General features: G+C 37.4%; 1 long non-coding RNA gene across 1 annotated transcript; it reads left to right on the top strand.

Moving 5' to 3' along the window:
• Positions 1-1,031: 1,031 nt before the first annotated feature.
• On the top strand, positions 1,032-13,017 carry LOC111370944. Its single transcript, XR_002698519.1, has 2 exons — positions 1,032-2,868; positions 11,488-13,017. It is a non-coding gene; the product is annotated as an uncharacterized LOC111370944 (long non-coding RNA).
• The last annotated feature ends 3,001 nt before the right edge of the window (positions 13,018-16,018 follow it).

The raw sequence follows: 16,018 nt of genomic DNA, 5'->3' as shown, positions 1-16,018 counted from the left end.
ACTTGTGAAATAAGTAACTAATCTCATAAATTAAAGTGTTGTGACATTTTAATGAACACGTGAATGTTTTGTTGTAGAACAAAATATTGGAAACCCATTATGAATAACTATCTGAGTGTCAGTGGTTAATCCCTAACATTTGGTAGTGGTATTGGTCCAAAGACTTGAGGTCATCATGGTGCTTTATCTAAAGACAATCATACTTTGACGGTTTTGGATGTTGTTCTACCAAGAGCCTTTAATACAATATCGTTTGGGTATGTCAAAAATCGTATGAAAATTGTGAATGACCAATAGATGATTCTTCACTTAGATAGTAAGAGATTATGATCCACATTTTATCAATTAAGTCGAAACGAAATCCTTGGTCAGGATGTACTCAGAAGTAAAAAAGAAGTGTTCTACTTATATTAATTTAATAGTGCAATAAAAGATATGATCGATAATTAGCATTAACACACTTTCATATCTTGTAATTGATCGGATCATATTGACGAAGGGATTATAGTTTCACAGCAAACAAACGAGTTTGATTTTGTCATACCACGTGACATTTTCCATCACATGTATTGCCCTAACACATTGGTAGATGTCAATTTGAGACAGTGAACGTGAGTAAGTGATAAATTAAAATGGTGTTTTAATTTATCAATTTTAATTAGATCAAAATAATAATTTACATCACTAGGCATCGTGATTAGGAACCTGATGGGTCACACACAAAAGAAGAACTGGAAGATTGTGTTTTACCAATTAATTAATTTAACAAGCGTTGGATAAATTAATTAATTGGGGTACTTATTTATTGGTTCGAATTAATTAATTGGATTAATTAGTTCGTGGATTGAATTTAATTAAATGAGTTAATTAAATCTTTGACCGGGTTAGGAGATGGGCCAAGCCCGTTTGGCTTTGTATAAATAGGTAGCTAGGGTTTTGGATCTATAGAAAAAATTCATTATTCTTGCTAGCAAAAGAAAACTCTAGTTGTACAATCTGTTTCTCTGTGTAGATTATCATTGGAGGCTGGATAATTGGACATGTGTGGGTGGCATCTTGATATTTCTGGAACAAAGAAAAAGCAAAAAATTTACAGATCTCTTCAAATGTACATTTTCTATCACAATTTCTATTTAAACGCAAAGAGATCCTTGACGAGAATTGAAATTTATTTTATTCTCCATTGCGAATGATTAAGTAGATTCCCAACACTTATAGACACCATATAGACATATCAAATTAAAGTGATTGACCTTAGAATTTCAATCTCCTTTGTCATGTCTGCATCTCGTCTTTTTTAGGACTACTAATTTCTATGAAGAACCCCATGATGAATAGAATTACTCAGCTTCTTCTTTGCACAAAAGTTTCCAGTAGCTGCCTCCAATTCTCCAAATGAATATATTTTCAGCATTTCCTCAATTCCAGCAACTTTATCTAGGATATGCTCCTGTAATTTCCACAGCTTTCTCCCCTGCCTATCATTCGAAGAGGCTTCATTTGATCTGGTTTTCCTGTGATAGAAGATACAAAGACACAGCACAAGGCAGAAAATCACTATAAGAAGCATCAATTCCTATCCCAACATGAAGTCATTTAAAGGATCTTTTATGCTTTTTATGTGGAGCACTTGAACTTGGATTAGAAAAAAACGTTGCCTGATAGTATTGACCCGAACAGGAAAAGATATAGGAACTACAACATCTTGGTGGCAAAATGTCTGAATTTGAGATATTATTCAATAGATTGGTGGCAAAATTGGAGGAGAAATGGAGCTCTTTATTCAATAGATTTTATTAGATGATTGTGCAAAGGATAGGAAGAGACTGAGCAAAGGATTCTAGGCTGGATTCTCATGGTTGGCTAAAAATATCAAATTTCCATGAAGAAAATACAGATTGGTAGGTGTTGAAGGCGAGGAAAATCTTTTCCAGAAATCAGTTATCAGAGGCAGAGAAAATAAATGCCGCCATAGCATATTTTGATGGTGAAACATGGAATTGGTATCAGTAGGCAGATCAACTATGAAGATGGGAAGAATTGAAGTGTTTGATGTGGAATTAATTTCACCAGAAGATATCTCAATTATTGATGAAATTCCAGTATGTGAGCCTTGGGGTGGTGAACTAGAAGACAGGGAACTGGAGGACAGAGAAAGAATAGTCACCATCACAGAGGAGGAGGAGAAGGAGAAGGAGAAGTATTGCAAGCCACATGATTATCAATATCAGCTGGATCTAGTGGAATTTCAGCAGCCGTGGCAGCTACCTATCAATTGATATCATGGAGGCAAGGGCACACCGTGATAGAAAAAAATTCCTCAACGAGTCAGGTATGATGCTTCATCACGAGATGTGGAAGGAGGTTAGGAGGGCATTGATAATGGGCTCATTCTAGGGAAGATAATAGAAGAGCAATTAGTGAAATTAGTGGATATGGATTGTGTTAGGAAGGTGGCCCAACAAGTTAATCAAGCCCTAGGCGAAATGAGCCTAAATAAAGAAAAGAGAGATGGCCAAACACAATCATTTCACAAATTCTCAATCGTTATTGAGAAATTTTTTGGTGCTAAGCATCATCTGAAGAAGAAAAAAGGGTTAAACCCTTGGGTGATTAAAAAAATACTCAATTAGACAACATTACAATAAGGTACGGTAGGTCAATGAACTTTTGTAGATGGGGATGACATGCTATGAGCTTTCAATAGACACTATATTAATATTAGTGGATACATAAAGAAGATGCTCAGCGACAAGATAACAAATGAGCTAGACTTTTTGATACCTAAATTTGCAGAGGTATCTGGACGAGGGAGGGAAAACTCCAAATGGAGTCATTACGTAGAAGCTCACCTAAAATATTGCAGAGGTATTTATGATGTATTATGAGCTTATTGTGCATTCAATAATTTTGATATTTTCTTTACCATGAGGCTTACGCCTCAAATCACCTTGAGGCATATGCCTCACCTCAAGAAGAACGACTTAGTGCTTGAGCATGCCTTTCTAAACATCGAGAATAAGCTCTGCCAATATGTAACAATCAACACCTGTGTAATCTCACTGAAACAGTTAATTATCTATTTTTAAATTGTGAATTCAGCTGTTATGGGTAATCTATGCAAGGAAACCTTATGAGTATTCAAACCCCCAGCTTTTGCACAGGAATATCAATATCTTTTTATGAATTTTTTTTCCTGCTGAAAATCAATATATTTAGTGAGCCAAACAGACTTACTTTTCACCATCTAACAATTACATGATATATCCGTTTAATAGGTTATCAACTGACAGTTGACATTTAAAGGCAGCTTCCAATCAAACTCTGGGAAAGTGCAAAATTGGAAGCTCTGATACCAACAAAAATAAAATTTCTTAAAGGATATGATATTCTATCCATATAGACACATGGCACCATATGGACAATATTGGGCTCCACTGCTATCCTACTAATAAAGCAATCATATCAACATTCATAGCGAACATTGTTGTCACTATAAATACGAAAAGTAAGAGCAGCACAACCATCTTAAAATCATTTAACAATTTGATTAGGACCACTGAGTTCATTTAAGCCTAACGATTAAACTATATTCTTATCCAGTTATTAGAATTCAGCACAAGCGTACCCCTATAAATTTGAAGCAGTCGAAGTTCCTACTTGCTCACATAGCCAGAAATCTCTTCACACACACTTCTACCCATTCTTCCATCTTTTGATTCTCAAACGTTTTTAAGAAAATGGCAAATGCTCGCCTCTCTAGATTTATAATTGAAGTAGCACCCCCACAGTTTGTAAACCTTATGAGGCATCGAGCATCAAAGATGTTGGACACAATTCATGAAGAGGAAAAGGATCCCCGCACAAATGATTCTCTGTCCCTGTCTCCAAAGAATTTATCAACATCGTCACTCTGCATTGTTTCAGCTTCATCTTCTGAAACAAAAAACTCAAGCATATTGTCCCCAAAGTTCAAAGGTCTTTGTCTGTAATCCACGATTAGAGTCCTACCTTTTGGGACTATACACAATCCTCTGGAAGTTTCAGATATAAGACTAGTCCATCAATTTTGGTTCTGTTTATCTAGTTTGGATGTCAAAATAAATTCAACCAAGAACCAAGACTTGCTGTGACAACAGTACAGATTTTCCCTGAAATCTTTTAGTATGAGGAAGATCATATTGTAAATCTACTAATTGGATATGCAAACTTATAGAGTTGGGATACGAATTTTTCTTTTCTTCTATTGCATAACAACTCTTCCACACACACGTCCGAAAAGAAGAGAGGCATCTTTGGGTAGTTAGCAGCAGGTAGGCGTCTAGCTGGATTGATAACAAAGGTCCAGCCTCTTCTCTTTCTTAACAAGCTTAATATAGTACAATAAGAGTTTTGTGTCCTCATGATTTGACAATCTTTTGGTGTCTCCATTGCCAACCCTTTTGGTATAAGGTAAAACATATGACTGTCGGTGCATCATAAGCCCACTGAATCGAAATTTTTAACTTCTCATTGGGAAATTTTTCTGCTGGAAAGTTATTTACACTAACAGTACAAACCTACCGATGGGAGCCTAACTGCATGAATATATACCCATATAATGAATCTAACAGTAAGACTAGAATTAAAGGAGATCAAAATCATATCAAACAAAATTCCGAGTCACATTTGATAGATGATCCTGCAAGACAAGTGAGCCGGGATCTGGAGTTAGCCTCTGCTAGTGGACTCATCTTCTCCTCATTAGCCATCTGAACATCCCAATTGTGTACAAGACCATCAGACAGTGCCGATGCCACAATGTATGGATCCTCCACCCCAGCTCTTTGATAAGACAACAATGCCTTTGACACGGGTAGAATGCGCATCTCCAATGCTCTATGCCACTTTCCCACTAGCTGTATCCCAAGCAGTCAAGTTCTGTCCTCACCCCTTTAAATAAAATCCTGTTCTGCCAAAAACGTTTTCAATCAGCATGACAAAAATAACATTGAAGAAAATCCACAGAAAAATCCTGGAAATCATCCTGTGCTAGTGGCAGGACAGAGAACTCTCTTCCCATTTTCGAGTTAAAAAATTAATCTTGCGTCCTTAGCCTCGTGGACACTAATTGTCTCATCAGCTATCATGAAGAATTTTCCCCCTGTTTCATGGAATTGTACAATTGATGACTCTTTGCTTAACCTGCAGCACAAACTGCGCCTGCCTCTAAACAAATTGACCATGGCCAAGCACTCAATCGCGACCTACTGTGAACGCTATTCGGCCAGAGGGGTGGACGAAAGAGTGAATTGACTCCTTTATTGCGGACTTCGTAGAATTTTGAGGTGGACAAAGGGGTCGGCATCGTAGATGGAGAAACAACAGTCGGCATCAGTGGGTAGGAGACTGCGGGGAAAGGATGGGAACGAGGGAGAAGTGAAGAAGGAGAGTGGGGTGATGACAGAGAACTGATGGAGAGAACCGATCTCGACGAAGGAAGAGAGGTCATAGGCTTTAATGGCGTCGTTGTAGCCACCGGAGGCCACGGCGGAGCCGAAAACTTCGAGGCTTTCATGGTGGAAAGGTGTGAGGGGAAGGAGAAGAGGGGAGTTAGGGCAAATGTCTGGAGGTCTTTTCGAGATTTTAGCCTGTAATCCCGTATGAATCGCACCGTATGATACCGCCAACAAAGTCATCTTCATCTCTTTCTACGTCCTGCTTCTGTTTCAGACGTCCGTAAAACCCTAATTTGGGAGGAGGAGGAGGAAGAAGAAGGGAGACAGGCTGTGGCGGCCGGCGACGATGAAGAAGGAATAGTTTGAGGACCAAAGTCGAAGTAATTGGTAGATGGAGAACTTAATTGTAGATTCTAACAGATGGAGACTACAATTGCACAGACAAATACTTTGAGGACCAAAGTCGAAGTAATTGATAGAAGGAGGACTTAATTGGTGCTGACTGATAGTTGGAGAATGAATATGTCGACGTTGGATGATGGCTATATTTAATCCACGAAACCTAACAATTAAAATCCAACCCAAATTTCATGAAACCCAAATCTTAATCCAATATCAAAATCCAACCCAATTCATCAAACCCAAATCAAAATCCAACCCGAACTTACCAAACCCAAACCCAATATCAAAATCCAACCCAATTCATCAAACCCTAATCCAAATCCAATATCAAAATTCAACCCAAATCCAACAATAAAATCCAACCCGAATTCCATCAAACCCATATCCATCAATCAAAATCCAACCGAACTTGCGCCAAGCCCAAATTCCATCAGACACAAGTCCAACCTAATTCATCAAACCCAAACCCAAATCCAAATCCAATATTCAAATGGAACTATAACAATCCAACCCAAATTCCTTCAAACCCAAACCCAAATCCAACCCTATTACCCAAATTCCACCAAACCGAAATCCAAGAATGAAAATCTAACCCAAATTCCATCAAACCCAAACCTAACAATCAAAATCCAACCCAAATTTCATCAAACCCAAATTCAACAACAAAATCCAACCTAAATCCAACAATGAAAATCCAACCCTAATCCGACCCAAATTCAAACCAATTTCCACCAAACCCTAATCTGACAATCAGAGCCAATCCAATTTCCATCAAACCCAAATCCAACCCAAATTCCACCATATCCAAATCCAACAATCAAAATCCTACCAATTTGTCCTATTGGTCTTTTAACTATTCTTTGTGTATAATTTAGTCCACCAACTAATGCACGTTCCCAATTCAAGTCCTATATCTATTCATAGGCGACAATTTGGTACCACAACTATTTCAAGGCTAAAACACGGTCCTCCAACTAATTAAATGAGACGAATGTATCCTCAGTTTATTCTAAAATTTTCAATTCAATGTTTCATCTATTTTTATATGGCAATTTTACCCCTCAAACTGTTCATAGTCGACAATTTGCATCTTTTACTATTCAGAGGCATCAAGTTGGTCCTCTAACTATTTACAGACTCAAATGAGGCTCCGATCCAAATTAATACTTCGAGATTTTCAATCTGAATACTTTTCTCTGGACATCTAACTGGATCTTCACCAAAGCCGAAACTACTTTAGCCATGCTCAAATCAGTTTTCAGTTTGATCTATGATAAAACCAAGAGAATACTTTACTTGGAGGCAAGGATCGATTAGGTCCTTATTTACAGCATTTGCTTTGTTCCATCCATGGCTAACAGTATTGTTTTTGAAATAAAAACTCTCCTCCATCTCCATGAAGACAACCTCTTTACACCATCAGTTCTAACAGAACAACCCTGTCGTATAAGTAGTGGCAGATCCAGAATTTTGAGTGAACACGATCGGTCATTAACTGTTGACCATCGACCGTAATAAAATATTAAAAATTAAATATAATAATTATTTTGTTAAAACTGAACATGTACATGTTAACAATATTTTATCAAATGACATAGTGACTAGATTTTGTATAATTCGAAGGAAGAGGATGGGATGGAATCCTTACAGCTGCATTAAAACCACTAATCCATCCTTACAGCTGCATTAAAACCACTAAAACAAAATATATATTATTTTGTTACATTTAATGTTGTAATTCAACAAGTGCCATGGTGGTTAAGCTTTCAATAACCTTAATTAAATGTCATACGTTCGAATCCCCTACCCATTATGCAATTTTGGTAAAAATTATAGAAGTAGAAAAATTGTGCAATAAAATTGGTAAGGAAGTGATTCTACCAAATTATAGAACTATAAAAATTGTAAAATAAAATTGGTTAGGAAGTGATTAGATGGTGGTTAAGCTTTCAGTAACCTTAACTTAAGGTCACAGGTTCGAATCCCCTACCCATCGCATAATTTTGGTAAAACTTATGGAACTAGAAAAATTGTGCAATAATTGGTTAGGAAGTGATTCAATCCCTAGACCTCCACTTACAAACTTTAACCTACTGAGCCACAAGAGATCTATGAAAATAAAAGGAATATCAATATATAACCTAAAATTGTTTTTTTTTTGTTAATCAAATAAAAAATTTGTTCCTTGTGGATCTAGCATGCGCGGCCCTCGGTGCTAGTTGGGTATTGGATCCGCCACTCCTAGTCTACATGTAAGCTTTTGCTCCAAGAACATAACTTGTAATCGAATTTTCATTTCTCTTCCTTTGGGCTAATCTTGCCAAATTGAAAAATTGGCAATCTTGACCCTGAGATCACCGTTGAGTAATATGTTACAACTGTTAATGTCCTTGTGCACATATGTTGGATGTAGGCCATTAACATCTAAAGTGATAATAATCAAGTAATTCCAGCTCTGAACATGTGAACAATTCTCATACACAAGACAAAAATCTTCATCGTGCTCACTGCAAGTGTTATGCCCTAGGTCTAATCGACTTTGGATATAAACACTTTTAATATATAGTTGATGTGATTTATGATTGATCTATTATTTAATTAATATTCAATTGAATTAAATAATATAGTCTGTAGATTCAAATCTTAGTAATTTGTTAATCATAAGGAGTTGTGATTGTGAGATACAAATTACATATGATTGAATCTTAAATCATTCGTAGTCATAAGTAATGACGAGATATGAATATCGTTATTACAGATAAACCACCACGTGTGGCGTCTCTTACTTGTGAAATAAGTAACTAATCTCATAAATTAAAGTGTTGTGACATTTTAATGAACACGTGGATATTTTATTATAGAACAAAATATTGGAGACCCATTATGAATAACTATCTGAGTGTCAGTGGTTAATCCCTAACGTTTGGTAGTGGTATTGGTCCAAAGACTTGAGGTCATCATGGTGCTTTATCTAAGGACAGTCATACTTTAACGGTTTTGGATGTTGCTCTGCCAAGAGCCGTTAATACAACATTGTTCGAGTATGTCAAAAATCGTATGAAAATTGTGAATGACCAATAGATGATTCTTCACTTAGATAGTAAGAAATTATGATCCACATTTCATCAATTAAGTCGAAACGAAATCCTTGGTCAGGGTGTACTCAGAAGTCAAAAAGGAGTGTTCTACTTATATTAACTTAATAGTGCAATAAAAGATATGATCGATAATTAGGATTGACACACTTTCATATCTTGTAATTGATCGGATCATATTGACGAAGGGATTATAGTTTCACAGCAAACAAACGAGTTTGATTTTGTCATACCACGTGATATTTTCCATCACATGTATTGCCCTAACACATTGGTAGATGTCAATTTGAGACAGTGAACATGAGTAAGTGATAAATTAAAATGATGTTTTAATTTATCAATTTTAATTAGATCAAAATAATAATTTACATCGCTAGGCATCGTGATTAGGAACCTGATGGGTCACACACAAAAGAAGAATTGGAAGATTGTGTTTTACCAATTAATTAATTTAACAAGCTTTGGATAAATTAATTAATTGGGGTACTTATTTATTGGTTCGAATTAATTAATTGGATTAATTAGTTCGTGGATTGAATTTAATTAAATGAGTTAATTAAATCTTTGATCGGGTTAGGAGATGGGCCAAGCCCGTTTGGCTTTGTATAAATAGGTAGCTAGGGTTTTGGATCCGTAGAAAAAATTTATTATTCTTGCTAACACAAGAAAACTCTAGTTGTACAATCTGTTTCTCTGTGTAAATTATAATTGGAGGCTGGATAAATTGGACATGTATGGGTGGCATCTTGATATTTCTGGAACAAAGAAAAAGCAAAAAATTTACAGATCTCTTCAAATGTACATTTTCTATCACAATTTATATTTAAACACAAAGAGATCCTTGACGGGAATTGAAATCTATTTTATTCTCCGTTGCGAATGATTAAGTAGATTCCCAACATATAGACATATCAAATTAAAGTGATTGACCTTAGAATTTCAATCTCCTTTGTCATGTCTGCATCTCGTCTTTTTTAGGACTACTAATTTCTATGAAGAACCCCATGATGAATAGAATTACTCAGCTTCTTCTTTGCACAAAAGTTTCCAGTAGCTGCCTCCAATTCTCCAAATGAATATATTTTCAGCATTTCCTCAATTCCAGCAACTTTATCTAGGATATGCTCCTGTAATTTCCACAGCTTTCTCCCCTGCCTATCATTCGAAGAGGCTTCATTTGATCTGGTTTTCCTGTGATAGAGGATACAAACACAGAGCACAAGGCAGAAAATCACCATAAGAAGCATCAATTCCTATCCCAACATGATGTCATTTAAAGGATCTTTTATGCTTTTTATGTGGAGTACTTGAACTTGGATTAGAAAAAAAATTGCTTGATAGTATTGACACGAACAGGAAAAGATATAGGAACTACAACATCTTGGTGGCAAAATGTCTGAATTTGAGATATTATTCAATAGATTGGAGGAGAAATGGAGATATTATTCAATAGATTGGTGGCAAAATCGGAGGAGAAATGGAGCTCTTTATTCAATAGATTTTATTAGATGATTATGCAACGCATAGGAAGAGACTGAGCAAAGGATTCTAGGCTGGATTCTCATGGTCGGCTAAAAATATCAAATTTCCATGAAGAAAATACAGATTGGTAGGTGTTGAAGGCGAGGAAAATCTTTTCCAGAAATCAGTTATCAGAGGCAGAGAAAATAAATGCCGCCATAGCATATTTTGATGGTGAAACATGGAATTGGTATCAGTAGGCAGATCAACTATGAAGATGGGAAGAATTGAAGTGTTTGATGTGGAATTAATTTCACCAGAAGATATCTCAATTATTGATGAAATTCCAGTATGTGAGCCTTGGGGTGGTGAACTAGAAGACAGGGAACTGGAGGACAGAGAAAGAATAGTCACCATCGCAGAGGAGGAGGAGAAGGAGAAGGAGAAGTATTGCAAGCCACATGATTATCAATATCAGCTGGATCTAGTGGAATTTCAGCAGCCGTGGCAGCTACCTATCAATTGATATCATGGAGGCAAGGGCACACCGTGATAGAAAAAAATTCCTCAACGAGTCAGGTATGATGCTTCATCACGAGATGTGGAAGGAGGTTAGGAGGGCATTGATAATGGGCTCATTCTAGGGAAGATAATAGAAGAGCAATTAGTGAAATTAGTGGATATGGATTGTGTTAGGAAGGTGGCCCAAAAAGTTAATCAAGCACTAGGCGAAATGAGCCTAAATAAAGAAAAGAGAGATGGCCAAACACAATCATTTCACAAATTCTCAATCGTTATTGAGCAATTTTTTGGTGCTAAGCATCATCTGAAGAAGAAAAAAGGGTTAAACCCTTGGGTGATTAAAAAAATACTCAATTAGACAACATTACAATAAGTTACGGTAGGTCAATGAACTTTTGTAGATGGGGATGACATGCTATGAGCTTTCAATAGACACTATATTAATATTAGTCGATACATAAAGAAGATGCTCAGTGACAAGTCAACAAATGAGCTAGACTTTTTGATACCTAAATTTGCAGAGGTATCTGGACGAGGGAGGGAAAACTCCAAATGGAGTCATTACAGAGGTATTTATGATGTATTATGAGCTTATTGTGCATTCAATAATTTTGATATTTTCTTTACCATGAGGCTTACGCCTCAAATCACCTTGAGGCATATGCCTCACCTCAAGAAGAACGACTTAGTGCTTGAGCATGCCTTTCTAAACATCGAGAATAAGCTCTGCCAATATGTAACAATCAACACCTGTGTAATCTCACTGAAACATTTAATTATCTATTTTTAAATTGTGAATTCAGCTGTTATGGGTAATCTATGCAAGGAAACCTTATGAGTATTCAAACCCCCAGCTTTTGCACAGGAATATCACTATCTTTTTATAAATTTTTTTTTCCTGCTGAAAATCAATATATTTAGTGAGCCAAACAGACTTACTTTTTACCATCTAACAATTACCTGATAGATCCGTTTAATGGTTATCAACTGACAGTTGGCATTTAAAGGCAGCTTCCAATCAAACTCTGGAAAGTGCATAATTGGAAGATCTGATACCAACAAAAAGAAAATTTCTCAAGGGATATGCATATTCTATCCATAGAGACACATGGTACCATATGGACAATATTGGGCTCCACTGCTATCCTACTAATAAGGCAACATATTAACATTCATAGTGAACATTGTTGTCACTATAAATACGAAAAGTAAGAGCAGCACAACTATCTTAAAATCATTTAACAATTAGATTAGGACCACTGAGTTCATTTAAGCCTGACAATTAAACTATATTCTCATCCAGTTATTAGAATTCAGCACAAGCGTCCCCCTATAAATTTGAAGCAGTCGAAGTTCCTACTTGTTCACATAGCCAGAAATCTCTTCACACACACTTCTACCCATTCTTCCATCTTTTGATTCTCAAAGGTTTTTAAGAGAATGGCAAATGCTCGCCTCTCTAGATTTATAATCGAAGTAGCACCCCCACAGTTTGTAAACCTTATGAGGCATCGAGCATCAAAGATATTGGACACAATTCATGAAGAGGAAAAGGATCCCCGCACAAATGATTCTCTGTCCCTGTCTCCAAAGAATTTATCAACATCCTCACTCTGCATCGTTTCAGCTTCATCTTCTGAAACAAAAAACTCAAGCATATTGTCCCCAAAGTTCAAAGGTCTTCGTCTGTAATCCATGATTAGAGTCCTACATTTTGGGACTATACACAATCCTCTGGAAGTTTCAGATATAAGAATAGTCCATCAATTTTGGTTCTGTTTAGCTAGTTTGGATGTCAAAATAAATTCAACCAAGGACCAAGACTTGCTGTGACAACAGTACAGATCTTCCCTGAAATCTTTTAGTATGAGGAAGATCATATTGTAAATCTACTAATTGGATATGCAAACTTATAGAGTTGGGATACGAGTTTTTCTTTTCTTCTATTGCATAACAACTCTTCCACATACACGTCCGAAAAGAAGAGAGGCATCTTCCGGTAGTTAGCAGCAGGTAGGCGTATAGCTGGACTGATAACAAAGGTCCAGCCTCTTCTCTTTCTTAACAAGCTTAATATACTACAATAAGAGTTTTGTGTCCTCATGATTTGACAATCTTTTGGTGTCTCCATTGCCAACCCTTTTGGTATAAGGTTAAAAATATGACTGTCGGTGCATCATAAGCCCACTGAATCGAAATTTTTAACTTCTCATTGGGAAATTTTTCTGCTGGAAAGTTTTTTACACTAACAGTACAAACCTACCGATGGGAGCCTAACTACATGAATATATACCCATCTAATGAATCTAACAGTAAGACTAGAATTAAAGGAGATCAAAATCATACCAAACAAAATTCCGAGTCACATTTGATAGATGATCCTGCAAGACAAGTGAGCCGGGATCTGGAGTTAGCCTCTGCTAGTGGACTCATCTTCTCCTCGTTAGCCATCTGAACATCCCAATTGTGTACAAGACCATCAGACAGTGCCGATGCCACAATGTACGGATCCTCCACCCCAGCTCTTTGATAAGACAACAATGCCTTTGACACGGGTAGAATGCGCATCTCCAATGCTCTATGCCATTTTCCCACTAGCTGTATCCCAAGCAGTCAAGTTCTGTCCTCACCCCTGTAAATAAAATCCTGTTCTGCCAAAAACGTTTTCAATCAGCATGACAAAAATAACATTGAAGAAAATCCACAGCAAAATCCTGGAAATCATACCCTGCTAGTGGCAGGACAGAGAACTCTCTTCCCATTTTCGAGTTAAAAAATTAATCTTGCGTCCTTAACCTCGTGGACACTAATTGTCTCATCAGCTATCATGAAGAATTTCCCCCCTGTTTCATGGAATTGTACAATTGATGACTCTTTGCTTAACCAGCAGTACAAACTGCGCCTTCCTCTAACCAAATTGACCATGGCTAAGCACTCAAACGTGACCTACTGTCAACGCTATTCGGCCAGAGGGGTGGACAAAAGAGTGAAATGACTCCTTTATTGCGAACTTCGTAGAATTCTGAGGTGGACAAAGGGTCGGCATCGTAGATGGAGAAATAACAGTCGGCATCAGTGGGTAGGAGACTGCGGGGAAAGGATGGGAACGAGAGAGAGGTGAAGAAGGAGAGTTGGGTGATGGCAGAGGACTGATGGAGGAACCGATCTCGGCGAAGAAAGAGAGGTCATGGACTTTGATGGTGTTGACACATAATGGTCGAAGGAATGAAGTCCAATAGAAGGATCCTCAAATCAGATAGTCCAAAGGATGAAGCTCAATCAGACAATTCAGGATGAAAGCCCAAATAAGAAAGCTCAGGAACGCGGTAACACCATCGCCCAAGCTTGTAAATCACCCATGACTTGAGCGAATGGAGTGCCATATAGTCTCCCAGAACTGCTACTCTATTCTCGTCCAAACCTTCAAGTCGTCCAAGGTCTTAGCAAACATGAAGTGTTGTGGTTATCAAAAAGTGCAGTTATCAAAGCAGTTATTAAGCAGACCTATCACGTTCCACGATTCAAGGAATTCAATTGAAAACGGTTGAACGACAAAGAGTAATGGTAGCAGTTAAAAAGGGAGTTCCATGACAAGTTGGCCATTACGAGGAAAGTGGGCAGTTATAGAATAATCAAGCAATTTTTAGGCGGTTGATCACAAAGAGATCATCCAAGGAGTATAAAAAGAAGAAAAGACATAGAGCAGAAGGACCGAATCAAAAAACTTTCGAACAGAGAACATGTAATTTTAAATTTCTTAACTTAGATTTAAACACTTCTTTCAGTAACTCATGTGCTTGCGCCCCTTGAAGGCATTCTGTTTTTAATTTCCAATTGTAAAGTCATCCCCAAAAAAGAACATCCCCTTTTTTGGACTTTGTCTCAAGAGGTTTGTCCCTTATACAATCGTCTGATCCCTTTTTAATTGTTAGCGACGAACCCATGCGAAACAATTTGGCACGCCCAGTGAGACAGTGGTGTTTGGTGTTGAAAATACAAAAGGTGAAATAATATCCCTCAGAGATCCGATAAGGAAGCAGTAAGTCAGGAAGGAATCCAGTTTATAATCGAGCGATATGAGGAGCAGCATGCCTCTCCACGAACAGATGGACAGAATCAGAGCAGCAACAGTCGTTACGAACTAATGATAGAGTTGAGTCCTCGAACCATGCGTACACTACTTGGAGAACTCACACAAGATGTCGTTGAACAGGTAAATTTTCGAAGTATTCATAATATGGAAAGATTTACTCAAAATGAGAATGCACATTATGACAACATGGCCAAACAACTAAACACTTTGAACGAAACAATGAATAAGTTAGTAGGCCAAATATGTCAACCGGTTATGCCTCTTGCAAACCACTTTCAAACTAGGACAATTGTGGGACATAATCCCTCAGTCCTAAATCCGAATCAAGGGGTAGAACCACTTTCTGGTCCCTCTACTTCAAACCAAGGGGGGTGGTGCGGTGCCAAATCAGAATAATGGTAGTGGTACGCCTAACTTGGGGGGTAATCCAAATGTAAGAGATAATGTTCTAAATAATGGACAGAATACCCCACGTGTTAATGAGGGAATAGATGTTCAAGCTAATGGTAATAGCCCTAATCATGGTAACTTTGTTGCCAATCAAGGACCAAATATCAGGCCTCATGCAAATCAACCGGTTAACCAACCTGTAGGAATTCCATATGACCCCAACGTCATGTTGAGAAATCAGATTATGAAAATCGTACAGGATCAGATGGCTTTTGGGATGCGTCCTGTCATTAGGCCGACTTACACAAAGCCATATCCTGATTGGGTAGACCAAGCATATCCATGGCCTAGAGGGTATAAAGTGCCAGAATTCTCACTGTTTACCGGTTTAGGAGAGGTGTCTACTCTAGAACACATAGGGCGATTCACATTGCAAAGTGGTGATATAACTGATTACCATAAAATGAGGCTTTTCCCTAGTTCATTAACAAGAGTAGCTTTCTCCTGGTTCATTAACTTGCCAGCGAACTCTGTTCAAACATGGCAACAATTGTAACAGCTATTCCACGTTCAGTTTTATAAAACTGAGTCTGAAGTCACTTTGGCTGATTTGGCGA

This window comes from Olea europaea, chromosome 21, assembly GCF_002742605.1.
Source record: "Olea europaea var. sylvestris chromosome 21, O_europaea_v1, whole genome shotgun sequence".
Classification (NCBI taxonomy): Eukaryota; Viridiplantae; Streptophyta; class Magnoliopsida; order Lamiales; family Oleaceae; genus Olea; species Olea europaea.
The sequence above is the reverse complement of the archived record's forward strand: the minus strand, read 5'-3'. Positions and strand labels throughout refer to the sequence as shown.